Genomic DNA, 18,411 nt, shown 5'->3' with positions numbered 1-18,411 from the left:
ATGTGAACCAACTTCCAGCTCTCTCCTGCATCTGACCCATGAGAAACAATCCTTCATTTCCCCCAACCAAGCCCTGGGAATGTAAGATATTCTCTATGCTACAGTTACACTCCTTTGCTCTACCCTAAGCCAGGTGGCTGATCAGGCTCTTGCCCTTTAGATTTCTCAAACAGATTTTAGAAACTGGCCACTCTTCCCTCCAAACCAAAGAGGACACCTATTAAGTACGGACCACTGAAGCCGTGGTCTCATTAGGTTTGAGATACAAGTCAGGGACCTTCCCTATCTTTCTTGTGTTGAGTGAGGAGATTCACAGCACACCAAAATCTTTCTCCAGAATTCCTCTTTACAAAGCTTATCTCCATTTTCAATTTTTCTGACTTGTTTAAAACAACTCTAATGTGGGTAAAGGATCTAAGAGATTTATAACCAGCTTTTTGCTTAAAGCTTTTAAAAGTGCAACTGCATCTTGCACTTCACTTTGAATGTGGCATCCTCTGTATCTCAGCATTTCTGTAACACTTTCACTTTAACATATTGTCACATCCAGTTTTTAGTTCCAGGTCTGACCTCTTCAGCTCTCTCTCAAAATTGAGATTCTAAAATCATGCCCTTTCCCTAGTTCTCTACAAAACGTTTTAATCCAATCATTTCACCTCTCTTAAACCCAATCCTAAATAGACTTATTAAATAATTAGCTATGTTCAGAAGATAATGTATTTGCCCACATTTAGACCAGAGTGATCAAAGATCAATTCCAGAGTCTGTCATTTATTGGTTACCAGATCTTGGGTAAGCTTCTTAGCCTCATTGACCCTTATCTGTAAAAGACCTGCCTTAGAGAATTATTGTGATGATTAAATGATATAATTGATATAAAATGCAGGTACATAGTAAAGGATAAACAAATGTAAGGGTCTTTTCTTATCTTTACCTCTAATTTTCCTTCAGGTTCTTAAAAGAGTTTTGCCACATAGAATCCAGTCAAATCCTAGCATCTTTTTCCTTGCCATGTCCCACATAGCAATAGGAAATCAGTATCCTATTTCGAGGAGTGAAGTCACCACAGTAGGGGAACAGGAGACCCAGCTTCCATATCCCCACAAAGATCAACCATATGACAGCTATACATGAACAAAACCAGTTCTAGGGGAGCTCAGGAGTCCATTTAAGAAACTTCTGCCACATAGTGGAACAAAAATACCTTAGAAAAACTGCACAAAAAGGGAAGAATAATTTCATTTTGCCTGCATCATCTCATCCCCCAGGTTGGCACTGCTCAGTGCTGAGAGGGAACTCTCTGGCTAGAAAGAGCTCCCCTCAGTGGGAAAGAGAGAGAGGGGTAAGAGACTAGCTTCCTCAGCCGTTTGGGTTACTGCACAAGAACCCACTTTAGTTTCACCCCACCCAGAGACCAGCCAAGCTGAAGTGTATAGAGATGGCTAGGAAGAAGGAAGAAGGGCAAGGGAAACCAGTACCAGCAACACAGTGGGGGAAATCACAGTTTCTAGTGATTTACCAAGGAAAAAAAAGACAGAGAACACAAATAAATAAAATTATAAATGAAAGAGGAGACATTATAACTGATACCAAAGAAATACAAAGGTTCATAAGATACTACTATAAGCAATTACACCCAAAACAAACTGAACAACCTGGAAGAAATGGATAAATTCCTAGAAACATAGAACCTACCAAGACTGAATCATGAAGAAACAGAAAATCTGAAGAGAATAATAACAAGTAAGGAGATTGAATCAGTTTTCAAAATCCTCCCAAAAAAGAAAAGCCCCAGGACCATGTGGCTTTACTGGTGAATTATACCCAACATTTAAAGAATTAATGCCAATCCTTTTCAAACTCTTCCCAAAAACTTGAAGAGGAGGAAACACTCCCAAACTTATTTATGAGGCTAGCATTACTCTGATACCAAAACTGGATAAGAATACTACAAGAAACAAAACTACAGCCAACATCTCTGATGAATATAGATGCAAAAATCCTCATCAAAATATTAGCAAACAAAATTTAACAGCATATTAAAGGGATCATTCACCATGATCCCTTGTGGGATTTGCCAAAGCAATCTTTTGAAAGAATAAAGCTGGAGGCGCCACATTTTCTGATTTCAAACTATGTTACAAAGCCATGGTAGTAACAGCAGCATGGTACTCGCATAAAATCATACCTATAGACCAATGGAATAGAACTGAGAGCACAGAAATAAACCCACACATATATGGTCAACTAATGTCTGACAAAGGAGCATAATTGATCCTTCAACAAATGATGTCAGGAAAGTTGAATACTTAACATGGAAAAGAATAAAATTGGACCCTGATCTTAAACCACTCACAAAAATTAAATAGAAATGGATTAACTAATAAATGTAAGACCTGAAACTTTAAAACTGCTGGAAAAAAAAAATAGGGAAAAAGCTCCTTGACACCAGTCTTGGCAATGATTTTTTGGATATGACACCAAAAGCACAAGTAACAAAAGCAAAAATAAACAAGTGGGACTATATTAAATTTAAAAACCTGTGCACTGCCAAAACAAAAAAAAGCAAACAAGAAAAACAGTCAACAAGAAAAGGTAATCTATGGAATGGGAGAAAATATTTGCAAACCATTTATCTAATAAAAGGTTAATATCCATAATATATAAGGAACATATACAACTCAATAGCAAAAACACACACAAATAATCTAATTTATAAAATAAGCAAATAAGCTGAATAGACATTTTCCAAAGAAGTAAAACAAATAGCCAATGAGCACATGAAAAAGTGTTTAACATCACTAATCCTCAGGGAAATACAAATCAAAACCACAATGAGGCATCACCTCCTATTACCATTATTGAAAAGATAAGAGATAAAAAATGTTGGGGAGGCTATGCAGAAAAGGAAATCCTTGTGCACTTTTAGGAAAAATGTAAAAATTGGCACAGCCACTATGGAAAACGGTATGGAAGTTCCTAAAAAAATTAAAAATAGAACTACCATGTGACCCAGCAATCCCACTTCTGGGCATATATCCAAAGGAAATGAAACAACTACCTCAATCAGATATCTGCACTCCCATGTTTACTGCAGCATTATTCACAATAGCCAAGAAATGGAAACAACCATAAATGCATGAATGGATACTGCAAATGTGGTATATATACAGTGGAAAATTACTCAACCACAAAAAGGAGGAAATCCTGCCATTTGGTATAACATGGATAGACCTTAAGGGCATTAAGCTAAGTGAAATAATTCAGAAAGAGAGAGACAAATACTGTATGATCCCACTTATGTGTGGAATCTAAAAAAGCTAAAGTCATAGAAGCAGAGAATAAAATGGTGGTTAGGGTCTGGGAAGTGGGGGAAATGAGGAGACATTGACTCAAGGGACAAACTTCCAGTTAAAGAGGAATGAAAAAGTTCAGGGGATCAATAGAGTGACTATACTTAACAATACTATATTGCATACTTGAAAGTTGCTACAAGAGTAGATATTAAAGTTTCTCACTATAACAACAACATAACAACAAAGGTAATTATGTGAGGTGAAGGATGCATTAACTAATCTTACTGTTGAAAACATTCCACAATACATATGTGTATCAAACCACATTACTCACATTAAACTTACACATTATACGTTAGTGATAATAAAGCTGGAAGAAATAAAACTATCATATTTTCAAGGAGAGAGTGACGTCCCTAGGATTTGAAACTACATGCAAAAAATTGAAACTATGGTGAATGAATGATTCAGGGTTACTAAAACAGCTACATAATTTGCAGAGCCTAGTGAACTGAAAATATGGGGCCCTTTGTTCAAATATCCTTAAGAATTATAAGGTATCAACAGCAGAGTATCAAACCAAGCCCAGGGCCTTTCTTAGTGCCAGGCCAGCCTTTCATAGAGGTCTGAACTCTGTAATTGGACCCTGGACTCCTGTTTTCACTCCCTGCTCTACTAGCAAAACTTACACAGACAAATGAAATAAACTTGTTGCAACTTCAATTTAATTAAAGCCAATCAGGCAAAACCTTAATAAGCAAGATAATAACCCTCCCCTCCCCTCTTTTGCAAATAGAGGGATTTTTACACGGTTACTGCCCTATTCAGCTGACAGGCAGTATCAGGAGGCAATTTTTTTGTAGATCTTTGGGGAGAGGAAGGGAGGGGAGGAGTGGGGTGGGAAGGGGCAGAGAGAGAGTGAGAAAGAGAAAAAAGAAAGAGAGAAAGAGAGAGGAAAGAAAAAGGAAGAAAAGAAGGAAGGAAAAAAGAAAAGAGGGAAAGGAAGGAAAACAGGAGGAGAAAGAAAGAGAGAAGGAAGTAGAAGAGGGAGGAGGACGAAGACAGTTGTAGGCCTTGCCAAAAACACTAGCTGGGGTCCCTAAGAGATTCATGTCCTAGCTCCATGAGAGGAAATCCCTGACTTTCATCAGCTGGGTCTCAAAACAATGGAAGACTCCTAAAGCCTTCCAACTTGGCCACTGCCCATAGATCATGTGACATCAGTTAATGATGATACATAGCTTGTTCTCTCTAGATAAAGGCAAAAAAGTGTGACAAATACTGAAACCCCACAGTTTTAATTTGTACGTAGATCTGAGCAGTTTTATTACAAGTGTGGTCTAGAATATATTGTAGACTGCAAGCCAGCAATAGAAAAACAAACAAACAAACAGGCCACCAGATTTGGTATTTTCAAGCTAGATGAGATCTTTGAGGTCTTCTAGTGTGAGGTTAACCTTCTGGGGGTCATGAACCATATACACATTATTTTGCAGAGTCCCCAAGAGTTCTATGGAGTTTATAGAAACCTCCGAGTCCCCAAAGATCCTCACAGGACAAGGGCCACAGACTTAGAATCCTCTCATATTGTGTCATCTCTCTAAGTTTTCTTAATAGCAAAATAGAGATAATAACAGTACAACATGGATGAATCTTGAAAATATTATGCTAAGTGAAATAAACCAATCACAGAAAGACAAATACTGCATGAGTCTACTTACACGAGGTATCTAAAACAGTCACATTCATAGAATTAAAGAGTGGAATAATGGATGATGGTTGTCAGGGGCTTGGGAGAGTGGGAAATGGGACGTTATTAATTAATGCGTATAAAGTTTCAGTTAAGCAAGATGAATAAACTCAAGAGATCTGTTGTACAACACTGTACCTATAGTCAACAAAAATGTATACTTAAAAATTTGTTAAGATGGTAGATCTCATGTTCAGTCTTCTTACCACAATAAAATAAAATTAAAATAATAATAATGATACCTGCTTTATAGGATCATTGTGAGTACTGAATGAGACCGCCTAAGAAAAGCGCTTAAAATGCATTCAGTGGGCCTCTTTCATCCTAACTCAGGCCTTCAGGCTGCACTATATGGTGAATGTCATGTGCACTGCTGGACCTCCCTCAGGACTCATTCTCCAGCTGCTCAGCGTTGGCAGCTGACAGCAATCAGGGTAGTCTCTCATCTGAAGAGAGCCCCTCCCCTAAATCATACATCCTCCCCGGGGATAGCTTCAGGCCACTGCCAGAAAATGCAAACGTATAAAGGCCTGGCCCCATTGCCTCCTTTCAGCGAAACTCTAAAGAGGGCTCCCAGCATCAGAGCAGAGGGCTCCCAGCATCAGAGCGTCTGTGGAATTAGCTGAGGCCTTTGCTGGCTGAGAATGGACCACAACTTAACTCTATCTAATCCTGTTTCCTTCATGCTCTGGCAAGGGCTTCTTTAGTATACTTCCTGCATGCAAGTCTCCAAATTAAAGTTTGCTCTGGAAAACCTGATGTGTGACCATTTGCCTCCAGAGCCACATAAAGCCAAGATGCGTGAGTCAATGACCAACAGATGAATTCTTAAGAAAGTGGTTGGAGACTCACAACGAGGAGAAATGGTTATGGGTTCACGAGAGGCCTCAAGTTCAGCAGATAATAGAGAACTAGATGGAAAGACTGTCTCACCAATAAGATTTCAATCTCTGAGAGAAATGAAGGGGCAAGTGATTGCCTCAGGTGTGAGTGAACTGGATTCCTAGGCAAGCCCAATGACTCAGCTGTAGCAGAACAAGAAAAAGAAAAAGAATAAGCTACTACATCATGAGGCAGTTTGCCTCACGCAAAAAGCTGAAATGTGCTTATTGGAAATGGAATAAGCACAATGGCTAAAGCAGCTGAGCCCTGAGCTCTGGGTCTACAATCCCCCCTTCTAAGGGGATTCCAGAGTTCAGGCAGAGCCTGCAAGTGAAAGTTCCACAGCAGGGACTGGTGAAGTTTAGGAACAAGAAGCTGAGAAGATCAGGACACTCAGGGACGGAGGAATTCATGGCAGCAACTGGGTTTGAAACTCCAACAGGATTTGACATTTGTGCAGACAGATGTCCCTACGATGTAAAGTTATGTGGTTCCTCTCTGTGCACACTCCCTCCTCTGCTCAAACAAGATCTTACCAAATGTCCTGTCATTCCACTGCTCTTTCCTCTGACCCAGTCCAAAATTATCATCCTTTTGTTACAGGTGTGAAGTCTTCCTTTTCTGTAACTCCTTTCCTATGGCTCTATGATGTGCTGACATAACACAATAAATGCTTAATATTTTATTAACTTAATACTTAATAAATACAAATATCAGTGTGATTAGCAGAGCCTTAGGAAGTGGTATTGATAGCACACTACCCCACTCGCCTCTTAAATGGACATTCTGGACAAACCCTGTTTTAGAAATAAAAACTTCCTTCCACACTTTGCCCCTCTGAGTTTCACCCTAATCTGGAGATGTTTGTGTTGGGAGACATTCTCCCAGTTTCTCTTTGTGTGCAGCTGTCAGTATCCTGTGCCATTCACATTCATCCTAGTGCTTGGAAACGTCTCCAGTGAACATTTCCACTGCATCAAAAAACTGAGAAGTTTCAACAGCATTAAAAAACAGAGAACAAAAAAAGCAGTGCCACAAATCAACCAGAGGAAAAGTGAGACAAAGTATTCTATGATGAAAGGTACTAGAGTTTTCCGTCCGTGACTCTATTTAATAAAGAAACGTACATGTCTAAAGAACATGTGACAGAAATATTAAACTTTGAATCCAGGCCACTGCTAGATTCTAAACGTCTTACAAATTCCAGTTAAAGCCATCCACGATAGATTACGATGACTCTGAGATAGACAACTAAAAGCAGAGATAATATTTCCAGAAAGCTATCATTTTGTTAAGGTTATTCAAAGGGAGTGTAAGCCCTTGATAACTATGTACTTATCTCTTGGACATTTCCAATTTGCTTGGTAGCACACACTAAACTTATCATATCAGCACTGCCATTTTATAAGGAACAGATTCCGTTCTGGGATTTGGATAAGGATTAGGAACTGTTGAAAACACAGTTGTTACTTTGAATCTGTAAGGTGCAGCCAGATTTTAAATACCACATTCTGTTATCAGACAATATATTCTGTCCTAGGAGGTAAAGAGAGACATGGTTGGTTAGATTTCTAGAGGAGGGATTCCATACTAGAAAGGTCAGTGTTGCCTCACACCGTTTCATCATTCTTCAATTATCAGTTCTATTTTGATAAAATCAATAGTGGTCTTCATTTGCCTCTTTTGTCTTATCTCTCAGTTGGCTTAATATTCAGGTGGGAAAGAAAAGTACTATTTATCTTACCCCCTCAAAATCTACCTATGTATAGCTGGGGAGGTGAAAGAAAAAGCATGAGACAGTTTGGAACTGTAGCCAAAGAATGGCATGTCAACCAAGTCCATGTTGGGTATTTCTTAAAAGAAAAAAAAAAATAATAATCTAGATTAGGAGCTAGAAAGCCTGAGTTCTAAACAAATTCAGTGCTGCCTTTGTCAATTTTGCCTCTACCCAGAGTGAATGAGAACAAATGAGGTAAAATTTATTTTAATCTTTGAAAAAGCTGTGTCTGTAGAGCTTCAAAATTTCATGGTCCCAAGGCTAGCTGCCATTTGACCTGCTTATTAATTTTGATAATTACTGGATTCTCCTTTCCTCCTTTCTCTAATAGTTCTCAAAATCTAGTCTTCCAACCAGGGACCCCTTGCCCATCATTGAGAAAGACTTCTAGCTTTGGATTGGTAAGTTTCTATTCTATCTTCATCCTTTCTCTTCGACACTGACAACCTCTGTGAAACATAAAAGGGAAGGCAACCTTCCATAACTGAGTTGGGTCTGGGCATTTCTATAGTTTGAAAGCTGTCATACTATGGAAGTTTTAATAAGTAAAATTTCAAAATATTTCCAAAAAGATTCTCAATGTTTCCTGGAAAGGTATGTCAAAGATGGGAAACCAAGGAAAAAGATGCATTTAAAAATACAGCCCAGTCTATGATGAAGTCTTTTCTCAGTTACTCGGTGTTCTCTAGCGAACATGATGGCTCAGGAAGCAGGGGAAGTGAGAGGGAAGAGGAGAAAAATGGAAGGAGAGAGAGGGGAAGGAAGGAAGGGAGGCAGGAAGAGAGGGAGGGAGGGAAGGAGTCAAGCAGACAATATTTACAATATTACATTTACAAGTATTAAGCTAGGTACATTCACATACTTTGTTTCATTTAATTCAGATTAAGCCTGGAGTGTAGCATCAGAATTGCCAGCACCTTGCTGTACATATTGTAACTAATATTTCAAATGGTCCATTAATACACTCTACCAGCTGCTTGATTTCTGATTTTCTATTTGAAATGATGCCTCCTAGAGCACAGGGCTGATACTTCCTCTAAGAGATGACCCATGTATTCTTAGCACTTAAATCTGGCTTTACTGTTTTCATTGAGTTTCATTCAAGTGATGTCAGTCTTCTCAATTATTTGGAGCAATAGTGAGCCAAATGGGTAACAAAGACTCTTTGTTCCATGTTCCCAGAACTAACTCCTAATGGCTTCATGACTTTTGTTTAATTCATATCTGATGGAGGCAGAGAGAGGAATGGAGGAGAGTGAGAAAGCGGAGGGAGAGGCGGCCCTACAGATGACCTTGGAGCAGTGTGAATGATGTCTAATGTTGAGCAGTTATAGGCTATCAGACACTAATATACTCTCTGGGCTGAACCGAATAGGCCCATTACTCTCAACTGCAATTCACCATCTGTGAAGTGAGCTGGTAGCTTCAGACAAGACTACAAATTGCACCTCATACCAAAAAAGACGGGTGGTGGGGATTATGATATAAAACCAAGGGAAGAACAGACAGAGACCTAGACTGACCAAAGGCCATACAAGCATAAAAAGAAATAAACCTTAGTCTTCAGAAAAACCCCCAAATGACCTCAGCCATTCACAAGACTGAATTCATGGATCCTAACAGACTGTGTGGAAGTTGCTGGGATCAAAGGTTTGGTATTATTAGGAGAGATGTGCACAGCTGGAGCTGACAAAACCCTCTCACTATTAGGCAGCCCCTGTTAGTCTGCTGTCACAATTCATTAGCTCCTTCTGACATTCATTTGACATCACTTCAGGAAAGGGATCTAATCACAGCCCTAAGAAAAGAAAGATTTTGAAAAGAATGATGGCCACAGATACAGAGCAGTTCACTTTTGAATAATGATGATGATGATGATGATGACAACCCATGATGCCGACCAATGTCATGTTTTCCTTCCCATTACAAGCAATGCCAGTTGGCAGATGTAGCTTTGAAATTGCACATGAAACTGTGTTTAGATCCTAGATCCTGACTCCACCACTTAGGAGCTGTTATAGACTGAATTGTGTGCCCCCAAAACTCGTATGTTGAAGACCTAACCCCCAATATTACTATATACAGAGAAAGGACCTTTTAGGAGATAATTAAAGTTAAATAAGGTTATAAGAGTGGGGTTCTACTCTGACAGGACTGGTGTCATTATAAGAAAAGGACAATGCACTGGAGATCTCTCTCTCTCCACACGTACAAAGAGGAAAGGCCATGTGAGGACACAGAGAGATAGGAAGAGAGGTATCTCCAGAACTCAACCTTTCATGCACCTTGATGTTGGACTTTGAGCCTCCAGAACCACAAGAAAATAAATGTTACTTAAGACATCCAGTGTATGTTATCTCATTATGGCAGCCTAAGCAGACTAATACAGGAGCAATGTTAGCTTAGAAAAGGTATAATGATACCTTGAACAGTTTGGAGGTATATTTAACATTTATTGAATATTGAGGGCTTAGCACGGTGAGCAGCCTGCACTTAGAGATTGGGGTGTTGTGTCCCACCTTCCTGGGGGCAGTGTATCAGCATAAACTATTTGGAATTCTGCATGAGAAATTTGTTTTCCACTATGCATTTATTTATTTAGTTACTTACTTATATCAGTATGAACTCATGGATATTTACTTCAAACTTTAGGATGTAATCCAACACTCCTTTTTTTTTTTTTTGCTGAAATTGTTCCAGCTGTAGCCATCGGGAGCTCTTCAGTTGGCTCCTGCGTCCCTTTGACATTTTACATCATTGTGAGTATTTTATTTTGTTTTTTAGAGCAGTTCTTCACTTTCTGGTACTAAAAGATTCTCCAGACTCATATATATCCTGCCATATCCTAGAATAAGCCATTTTATCCATTATGACAGTCTCTTTTAGTTGGAATATTTAGACTATTTATATTAAAGTGATTATTGGTATAGTTGGTTTAATATGCACCATGTTTATAACTGTTTTCTACTTAGATTTTATTTGCTTTCCTCTATGCCTTTTTCTTTTTCCTTCTCTGATTTTAATAAAGCATTTTATATGATTCCATTTTTATCTCTTCTGTTAGCATATTACTTACACTTCTCTCTTAAAATTTGTAGTGGTTGATACAGAGTTTCCAATATACATTTTTAACTAATCTAATTCTGCTTTGAAATAACACTATACTACTTTATGTGTAGTGCAGGTATCTTAAATTACAGCCCAAATAAAAGAAAGAGGCTTTGAAAAGAATGATGGCCACGGATGTGGAGCAGTTCACTTTTGAATAATGATGATGATGATGATAATGACAACTCATGATGCCGACCAATGTCATGTTTACCTTCCCATTACAAGCAATGCCTGGTATTTCTAATTCCTCCTGTTGATCCTTCACGACACCTCTGTCACTTATTTCACTTATCCATATACTGTAATTACCTAATTCAATGTCAGTATCATCAGTTATTTAGATCAATTAAGACTAAGAAAATTAAAATATTTTATTTTACTCTCATTTATTAGTTATCTGATATTCTTCCTTCCTTTACACAGATCCATGTTTCTGACCTATATAATTTCTCTTTTCCCTAAAGAGCATTAATTAACATTTCTTGCAGGGCAGGTCTGCTGCTGATGACTTCTCTTAGTTCTCTTCTGTCTGTGAAAGCCTCTACTTTCAAAGCATCATTTCATTGGATATAGAATTCTAGATTGGTGGGTTTTATTTTCAGCACCTTAAATAGTGCACTTTTAAGGTGAACTCTTCTCTTCTTGCTTGCATGTTTTCTTAAGAGAAGCACACTATAATTCTTATCCTTGTTTCTCTATAGGTAAGGATTTTTTTTTCCCTCCAGGTTCTTTCAAGATATTCTCCTTCTCTTTGGTTTTCTGAAGTTTGAATAGATATGCTAGGTGTAGTTTTGTTTTGCTTTGATATTTTTCTGCATAGCATTCTCTGAGCTTCCTGAATTGGTGCTTAGGTGGTTTTGAAATATTTCAGCCATTGTTCAAATATTTCTTCTGCTTTATTTTCTCTATCTTTTCCTTTTGGTATTTACGTCTTTTGAAGTCATCCTACAGTTCTTGAATGTTCCAGTCTGTTTTTTTTTTCTTCTCCTCTTCTTCTTCTTTTTTTATTTTTTTGCATTTCAGTTTGCAAAATTTCCGTTGATTTACCTTCAAGCTCACTGATTGTTTCCTTAGCTATGTCTACTTTACTGATGAGCCCATCAAAGGCTCTCATTTCTATGCAGTTCTTCATTTCCAGATTTTCCTTTGATTATTCATCTCTATGCTTATATTGCCCATATATTCTCATATGCTATGTACTTTTTCCATTAGAGCCCCTCACATATTCACGACAGCTATTGTAAAGTCCCTGTTGAATATAGCCAATCACTGTGTCATGTCTGGTTCTGATGTTTGCTTTGTTTCTATAGCCTTTTTTTTCCCTTGCCTTATACTTTTTTGTTAAAAGACGGACATGTTATACTAGGTAACAAAAATTTAAACAGGCCTTTAGTGTAAGGATTTACATAAATCTGGCTAGGATTTAATGTTTTTAGAAACTGTTAAGTGCCAAAAGTTTCAAATTCCTCAAATGTCCTTGTATTTGTCTCTGCTCTTGACTTTGGGCCACGCTCCTCAGAGAGAGTCTGTGTCTTACAGCTCTTTCAACTGGAACATACTGTTACACTAGAGTCCTGTTGATGTAGGCACAAGGAATTGGAGAAAAGAAGGACTCTATATTCTTATGATTAAATCCTCATCTTTGGTGGGTCTGTCTTCCTGCATTGTGATCTTCACAAGTGTTGATCCCGTGGCAAAGCTTCCCCCTCCCCCACCACCTCAGGTGAGATGAGAACACTAAAGGGTGCTAAAAGAGGAAGAATGATCATCCACCAGCTGTGATGAGACTCTTGTAACGTCCTTCCTTCTGGAGAGTAATCCTTTGTTGTCCTTAACATATTTCACAATGATTATTTTATCACTTCCCCAGACAGACCCTTAAGAGGATATTTCTCAGATCTTACCATGAGATGCTTATGGAGTTCCTGGAGATAAAACGCACAAAATTGTGGAATCCCTACCAAAACTGGTCTCCCAGGAGTTTCTCACTTCACACTAGAGTATACTCAGCCTTCAGCAACTTATCAAAATTACCACTGAAATTTTCCTACCAGTTATGGTTCCTAGTATTCACCAGCCTCTTCAAATTTCAGAGTGATGGTTTGCCCTACAACCTCAATTATCTGATGGGTCCAATAAGTGTCAGTCATTTTGTTTGTTTTCTTCTTGTTGAAAAGACAGAGTGATGGCTTCCAAACTTTCTTGATGTCAGAGCTGAAAGCAAATACCTGTGTATTGTTTTTGTAACCAGAAACCCATATTAAAAGAAAGGAGAGAGAAAAAAAAAAACTTTCACTGCAACCAATGGTTTAACAAAATCATTAGGCCCAATCTTAATAACTCTTAGGGGTAAAAAAATAATAATAACTGTTTCTATTTTTTATACTAAATTTCTGTAAATAGGGGTACTGCATTCTATGGTTTGGGTCAGACCCTGTATAAATGTTCAGTGTAGCACCATTGTTGGAGCATGATGTTTGCCTGAAAACAGATTCAAGCCATATTTATGCCAGCTACCAGCTGGGCAAAGCCACTTAGCTTTTCAGCCTCTTTATTTGTCGACACAGGGTAATATTTATATCATAGAGATGTTACGAGAATGAAATAACATAATCTACGTGGAAAGCACTATACAAACTACAGACTTCTATTCTTGTACAAACAATATATTTGTCAGAAGCCTTTTAAAAGTATGAATTCTCTCTTTCTCACACACACACACACACACACACACACACACACACACACACATACATTCTGGGGCTGTGACAAATCCATCTCATCGGAAATGAAAATACTCTGATCTTTCCAACAAATCATCCCAAAATGCTAATCCAGCATCCTTTATAGACTGCTTTTGGCCCATCTTTGGATAGAATTTTCTTTCATGAATCCAAAGGCAACCATTTGTCAGATTCCTAACTATCACATCAATGGAGACAAGAGCATGAGAGAAAAACAAAACCAAAAGAGACACTGTAGGGACTGAAAATGAGTCACTGGGATGCCCACCTAATCTCACAGCAAGAACAATACAAAGGAAAAGACGGTAGACCTAGAGGATTTTGTAACTCACCCTTTCTGGCACATTCCCCAACATTATTAGAGACACCCCTCCTGCCATCTCTCCAAATGTTTCCTTAATGGAGCCAAAGAAACAGTGTCTGGGAGTCTCTAATTCCAATTCCTCATGCACTATAAGCTGAGCTTTCCAACTAAACAAGAAGTTAAGAAGTTCCAGGTTCATTAGGGAGTCACCAGTGCATTGATAATTGTGTGAAAAGTTCAGTGGTTCATAAGCAATTCCATACATAATATATGTGACCTCTTCCCTTTAAAATGGACTCTCAAGTATATAGTCATGATCCAGTGGCTAAGTAAGGAAACAAGCTCCCCTCCTACTCTCTGTGTACTTCTTGTTACATGTACACTTTAACTGTTGTGTTGTGGGTGGAGGGAGAGAGAGAGAACAATTGGTACAATATAAAGGAGAAGGTCCCAAACTTGTAGTCAATGACAGGGTCAATTGGAATGTTAATTATCTGGAAATGAGAGATATCCTTTAGATAAAACTCCCAAACTGGCTGCACATCACCTGGAGAGTTTCATCAAAGTCCTTATTCTAGAGGTTCAGCATTTAGTGAACAAACCTCTGCTTTTGCATTATCCTAATCTACATTATTCATGACATGGTAAGTTTCACATCAGTCCTGCTCCTATGAACCTTATTCTTCGGCACATGAAAAAAAATCTCAATCCCCAGTGTCTATTTGGTTCATTCTGTACACTCTAGTTCTCCACGGTTTGGAAACAAAAGACCTGCTCTTTCCTCCCCTTTGATTCTCTAATTACTCTGTAATAAATGAAGGCTCCAAGTGTTTTACAGCACTTCAGTTTCCCATTCCCCTCTGACATTTGGAGCGAAAGCTGAACACACAGCAAGACTTTTGAACAAGAAGTAATAGCCGTTAAATTGAAACATGATGCAAGGGTCTCCTAACCATGAGTTCAAAATATGTGTGTTCATAGAAAGTGATGTGCTTGCTGCCTGCAGCAAAACCAGATGCTCACTGTTTTCAGCTGACCAATGTTGCTATGTGGTAGGAGTACATGTCTGAATTCAAGAAAGAGAACTAAGGAGACAGCATTATAATTCTGGACAGCATGATAATTCTATCTCCAAATACCACATAATGATGGTGGTGAGTTGAAATGCAGTTGCAGATTCCACTCAATGGAACTAGCATAAAATTATGGAAAAATAATTATACTTGTAAACTGAAATTTGGAATTTAATTGGATTGGGATTTGCTACTTTCTAGCTATTTGACCTCAGGAAAGAAAAATAACTATCAGAAAGCAAAACTGAGACAAATAAAATAATGTATAGTGAGAGATATTGCCCAGTACCTGCTCAGTAGAGACTGCTTGCCTAAAAAAAATGTAAAATAGGCATTGTAATATTTCATTTAAATATCACATTTATGTTTTGTATATAGAGTTTGTATTAGTCTGTTAGAGCTCTCACAACAAAATACCACAGATGAGGTGGCTTGAACAACAGAAACTTATTTTCACAGTTCTTGTGGCTTGAAGTTCAAGATTAAGGTGCTGGCAAGTTTGGTTTCTCTTGAGGCCTCTCTCCTTGGCTTGCAGATGGCCTTTTCTGCTGTGTCTTCATGTGGCCTTTTCTCTCTACACATGCATTCCTAAAGTCTCTGTTCTTATAAGGGCACTAGTTTAACTGGATTAGGGCCTCACTCTTACGACCTCATTTAACCTTAAATACCTCTTTAAAGGTCCTGTCTCCAGGTACATTTACACTGGGGACTAGGGTTTCAACATATGAATGAGGGGATGCAATTCAGTCAATAAAACAGGTATTATAAATAACACTTGATATAATACATAAATACCACTCTAAGATTTAAAGAAAAAAAAAATACCTTACGTACCTTTCTGAGAAATTCATGAGAAAATATAAAATATCAAATCTAGTTTGTCCCTGAACAACAGTAAAGGATTTTTGTCCCCACCTTATCTCTATTTCTGTAAAGTAAACATCATTTTCAGTTTCTAAAATACTTGAATATCAGTTTCTCTCACTCTGACTGTGAACCACTGTCCCAGAAATAGGTAAGTTGACTAGATACCCTCCCATTGGAGGTAGAATCCTGATCATTTCCTTTTTAAAATTCTTGCCAATAAACTAAGAATTGAAGGACAGAGACATAATCAGTCATAAGTCCAGATATTGGTAAAATGTGAACAAGATTCTCATAATCAGCTTCTGGAATGACCCACTGGGTGATCTGGTGCTGCTTCTAGGTCTCATTCACTATTCACTTACTCTCTCACACTCCACAAATGAAGAGAATAATTATTTTCCCTAGAGAACATATGTAAAACATGAAGTTTTCCTGCAATATAATGTATATTATAATCCTATTAACCCCAATCTTGCCCTTATCTAATCAACTGCACGTAAAGCTGCCTATGTTAGCATTCTGCAACACTATTCAGATCATTCCACTTCTTCCTACAAAACTATCAAGAACCTATTAGAGTCCTCCGTTATTTTTCCCTACTAAATTTTTCTCAGATTTCTCAGGATGGCCTCTGAAATTTTTTCCCAAGTGCTTCCACCCAGACCACCAGCATCGTTTCTTATTTTCCCAGTCAAACCTGCAACTACCATGAAATAGATTTATCAGGCATTTTCTGCACAGCACTAAGTTTCGACACAAACATGTATTAGGCCAGAGGCTCTGCTTGCTTAGGGACTTTGTTTTTCCTCCTTTGATTCCCTCATTTCACACAGGATCAGGTAAATAAAAGATAAGTGATTAAGAGAGGAAATGCCTTCCTGTTCCTTTCTACCTATTTAAAATCGGGTTCTAAATTTTCCCCCTCCAGGAATTCTTTTAAGAATAATCCACCTGACTGATCACCCTTTGACTATGTGGCCTCCATTCTCATACTTTGGTCAGAATGTAGTGAGAAGCATTTATTTACAAGTTGCTTTGAGGATGTCATTTCATTAGAAAACCCACTAAAAAGAATGTTTAATGTCACCCAAAAGGTAGAATGAGGCTTTTTGCATAGTACATTCAAATGTTAGTTTTGATCAACAAATTAAACTAATACTTCACTCATTTTCATAGCCCATGCCACCACTTATTTCTGAAGACTTAAACAAAGCCAGTAGATAGAACAATTTATTATCAAACAATGTTTTAAAATGCTTACTTTTTGTCAGCAGTCAGACTGAGAACTGACTATACGTGCATAATTTCCCATGACCCCACAAAAAGCTTTGAAGGAAACCGAGACTAAACCAGTTTACTCACTAACCCAAGGTCACAAAGTAAGTAAGCCAGCGAGTCAGGGTCCAAATGCAAACCATTCTGACTCAGAGCCCCATATGTATTCCCTTATGTTTTGATGAATTTAAAATTAGTTTGTCAAATAGATAATCAACAAGTTTATACTGTATAACACAGGGAACTATATTCAATACCTCATAGTAACCTATAATGGAAAGGAATACAAAAATGAATATATTTATATATATATGTATGACTGAAACATTATGCTGTTCACCAGAAACTGACACAACATTGTATACTGACTATACTTCAATTTAAAAAATTAGGTTGTCTACTTACTCCTATGCCAAAGAAAGATCTTGCAAGATTTTTCTCCACATATTCTATAATGAGAGTAATTGATAGGCAGAGATATATTTATATACTTTTCCCTAAACACAGACAGTTTTGAGGGAGAAAGAGAATCCTATTTAATAAAGTCAACTTGGTTTGGTCTAAATTGGAAGAGATGCAAACAGGTCATTTAGGTCATTCCCCCACAACCAAATAAAAACATATCTCAAACATTCAGGATTAATTATTGATCATCTTTAGATCATCTTGACTCTGTAACCTGGGTCCAGAAAGCCACTAAAATAGTGATATGCAGGCCTCCACAGCCCTTGTACGAGTCAATGTGGAACTGCCTCAGTATTTTGGCAATTTTTACAGAATTCTTTGGCATTCCTTCAATTAAAGGAGACAGTTATATGGAGCTTTTTACTGTTTGGGTCTCTTTCTTTAAATCCAGCTAAATATTTTTCAAGTCATTAATTACAGATCGCTTCAATCTTTGCCCTGGTGAGAGGAAAAGATTAAAAACCGCATGTACACACCAGAGGAGATGCTCTCAAGAAAATGCACAGTTTATTCTTCAAGAAAGATCTAGGGAATGAAAGGAAATTTTTTTTAATACATCTGAAACCAAGAGGCTTTCAGATGCCTCAGTTCTGATTGACGTCTGGTTGGATGCGATTGCAGGGGGTTTCTGATTCCACAGATGAGTTTTAATCCTGTCAGCTGAGGTAGACAGGAGAATCTGCTAGCTGATTTTGTAAGTAGATCATCTTACTGCTTGCATTTTTATTTAAAAGAGGCAAAACAAGGTATTTCCTTCTTGGAATGATTTAAAGTTAGAGGAATAGAGAAGATATTCTGAGTTTTGAGAGACTTTCATTGAATGCTCCAGGGATACCCAACTGCTGGAAAACTGAAATGGTATTGCAA

At 37.9% G+C, this 18,411-nt stretch overlaps 1 long non-coding RNA gene across 3 annotated transcripts in view; it reads left to right on the top strand.

Moving 5' to 3' along the window:
- LOC141578846 (uncharacterized) overlaps nt 1-18,411 on the top strand; it is a 104,679-nt gene that overhangs the window by 32,902 nt on the left and 53,366 nt on the right. For 2 of the 3 annotated variants that reach the window (XR_012509616.1, XR_012509615.1), the window contains exon 2: nt 10,406-10,464. The exons of the other annotated variant lie outside the window; for it this stretch is intronic. This is a non-coding gene — a long non-coding RNA (uncharacterized LOC141578846). The remainder of the gene's footprint in view (nt 1-10,405; nt 10,465-18,411) is intronic. 3 annotated transcript variants of the gene reach the window in all.

The sequence above is a fragment of the Camelus bactrianus genome, chromosome 10, assembly GCF_048773025.1.
Source record: "Camelus bactrianus isolate YW-2024 breed Bactrian camel chromosome 10, ASM4877302v1, whole genome shotgun sequence".
Taxonomy (NCBI): Eukaryota; Metazoa; Chordata; class Mammalia; order Artiodactyla; family Camelidae; genus Camelus; species Camelus bactrianus.
The sequence above is the reverse complement of the archived record's forward strand: the minus strand, read 5'-3'. Positions and strand labels throughout refer to the sequence as shown.